The sequence below is a fragment of the Perognathus longimembris genome, chromosome 3, assembly GCF_023159225.1.
Source record: "Perognathus longimembris pacificus isolate PPM17 chromosome 3, ASM2315922v1, whole genome shotgun sequence".
Classification (NCBI taxonomy): Eukaryota; Metazoa; Chordata; class Mammalia; order Rodentia; family Heteromyidae; genus Perognathus; species Perognathus longimembris.
In genome coordinates, this window is record NC_063163.1 from 87,321,155 (window position 1) to 87,324,155 (window position 3,001).

Here is a 3,001-nt window from a genome sequence, read left to right on the forward strand (position 1 = left end):
AAATGCTTTTCTTTCTTTTTGTTTTCTTTGTACAAAGAGTTTTTTTGTTATTGTTGGAGTTTTTTTTTTTTTTTTTTTGGCAAGTCCTGGGCCTTGGACTCAGGACCTGAGCACTGTCCCTGGCTTCTTTTTGCTCAAGGCTAGCACTCTACCACTTGAGCCACAGTGCCACTTCTGGCCGTTTTCTATATATGTGGTGCTGAGGAATCAAACCCAGGGCTTCATGTATAGGAGGCAAGCACTCTGCCACTAGGCCATATTCCCAGCCCCGGTTTCTTTTTATTATACAGGAATAAAATAAGGAAAGTTTAGTCTCTTTAAATGGAATCTGGTGAGTTAATTTCCTCGGGAATGGGAAGGTATTTTTTTAACCATTACAGATATCAAAGTTTTATTGTGCTGCATAAATGCCCCTTTGTTAAATGCTTCAATGTTTCTTGAGATGGTTTTCCTGAGTGGTGGAAGCCGCCCAGTTAGCCTTTCTAATTACGGTGCTAAAAACTGAAATTGGGTGAGGTTTCACTGTGTTCTTTATAAATACCTGCTTTCTCCTCAGGCTGGTTGTACGGCGCCAGACTGAGAAAGATATAGTTGATGCTGAGCCAGGCTGCGTGCAGGAAAACTGAACATGTCCCACGAGAGGCTCAAGGTCAATCTCAGGAACCCAAACACTGCATTTACCATCTCCCTTTCTCCATGTGCTGGAGTGGCTTAGTGGAAAGGGAACACTGAGGAAATGCTAAGTAGGCAGACCTCAGGGAACTAACAAATCTGAATGTAATTAATAAATATTTGTTTTTGTTTTTGTTGTCAGTCCTGGGGTGTGGACTCAGGGCCTGAGCACTGTCCCTGGCTTCTTTTTGCTCAAGGCTAGCACTCTACCTCTTGAGCCACAGCGCCACTTCCAGCTTTTTTCTGTGTATGTGGTGCTGAGGAATCAAACCCAGGGCTTCATGTATAGGAGGCAAGCACTTTACCACTCGGCCATATTCCCAGCACCCTGAATATAATTAAAAAGTATTTTATGGCTAACTAGTTTTATGGGATTACAATTCTATGACTACCTGTAATGGCCAATTGTAACCTTATTAGTTTATCCCAAATTATGTAACTATATGAGCAAGGTAACATGTTGAGATTTTAAGATAGATTGTAGGATTTGTTCCTTTGTGTGTGTGTGTGTGTGTGTGTGTGTGTGTGTGTGTGTGTGTGTGTGTGTGTGTGTGTAGTGGGGCTTGAACTCAGGTTCTTTTGCTCTTTCTTGGCTTTTTTGCTCAAGGCTAACATTCTACCACTTCAACCACTACTCTATTTCTGACTTTTTGATAGTTAATTGGAGATAAGAATCTCGGGAGCCAGATTCTGGTGGCTCACACCTAGCTACTCAGGAGGCTGAGATCCAAGGATCACATTTCAAACGACAGCCCAGGCAGGAAAATCCATGAGACTCATCTTTAATTAATCACCAAAGAAACTGGAAGTGGTACTGTAGCTCAAAGTGGTAAAGAGCTAGTCTTGAATGAAAAAGCTCAGGGACAGTGCCCAGGCCCTGAGTTCAAGACCCACAACAGACAAGAAAAAAAGAGGGGGGAAAAAAGTCTCAGGGATTTTCCTGCCAGACTGGCTTTGAACCACAACCCTCAGTTTTCAGGCTCCTGAGTAGTTAGGATTACAGATAGGAGCCACTAGTATCCAGCTTCATTGTCTTTTTTTTTTTTTCTTCTGGTCCTGGGGTTTGAACACGGGGCCTGGTTACTGTCCCTAAACTTTTGTGCTCAAGGCTAGCACTCTACCACTTGAGCCACAGCTCCACTTCCAGCTTTTTCTGAGTAGTTTATTGGAGATGAGAATTTCAGACTTTCCTGCCCGGGCTGGCTTCAAGCCGTGATCCTCAGTTTTCAGCCTCTTGAATAGCTAGGATTACAGGCTTGAGCAACCATCATCATAATATCAGTGTAGCAAGAGTATGCTAAAGTTTGCCTGACAGGAATAATCTCAGCATTGGAAAAGAGTAATGGAAGAATATTTTTAGAACTTGTGAACATATTTTTTTGAACAGAAATAGAAATACCCACAAAGAAAAAAAAGTCAGAATAAATATAATCTGTAGCCAGTAAAAAATAGTTTCACCCCACAATGCCAATAGATTGTATAGGAGTGAGAGGCTGGAGTGAGGCCAGGATGGGACTGTGGCTAATGATCCCTAGTTTTCTTCTGTCCCTGACTCATGGTCCTCCCTCTGATGACACCTGTAGCTAGGTGGTGACCTTGAGTATCTGTTGTGATCTGGTTAGGACACATTGCTGGAAGCCAGGCTCCTCCCTGGGCCTCCAGCAGAATGATCTTAGTTTCTTTCTGGGTGCTAGAGAGCAGCAAGTAAAATCAGATCAAGAGACAAGCAAGACACATTTGTCAGGACCACAGATGGAAAGCAGGCTAAACCCAGGATGCTCTGAGCTCTGTTAAATAAAGGTACAGCACACATCAGGCTGGGGACCTGGCTCAGCAGTAGAGCATCTGCCTAGCAATCAAGAGATCCTGAGTTCAAACCCCACTACTGTCCCCTCCCCCACAAGGGGAAAGAAAAGAAAAATACACCACAATCAGTTCTGTGAAGGAGGGCTCTGTCTTCTGGCCCCAGAGCACACTTAGCAAATCCAGTGAAACAGTCACAGTGAGTATACATGGTGCCTTGCTGGCCGCCAGAGGCACATGGTGAGTGTAGTGCTCACTTACATTCTGGCGGGGGACACACACCTTCAAACGTAAAAGCCTGGGCTGGGGATATGGCCTAGTGGCAAGAGAGCTTGCCTTGTATACATGAGGCCCTGGGTTCGATTCCCCAGCACCACACATACAGAAAACGGCCAGAAGTGGCACTGTGGCTCAAGTGTCAGAGTGCTAGCCTTGAGCAAAAGGAAGCCAGGGTCAGTGCTCAGGCCCTGAGTCCAAGGCCCAGGACTGGCAAAAAAAACACCAAAAAAAAAAAACAAACGTAAAA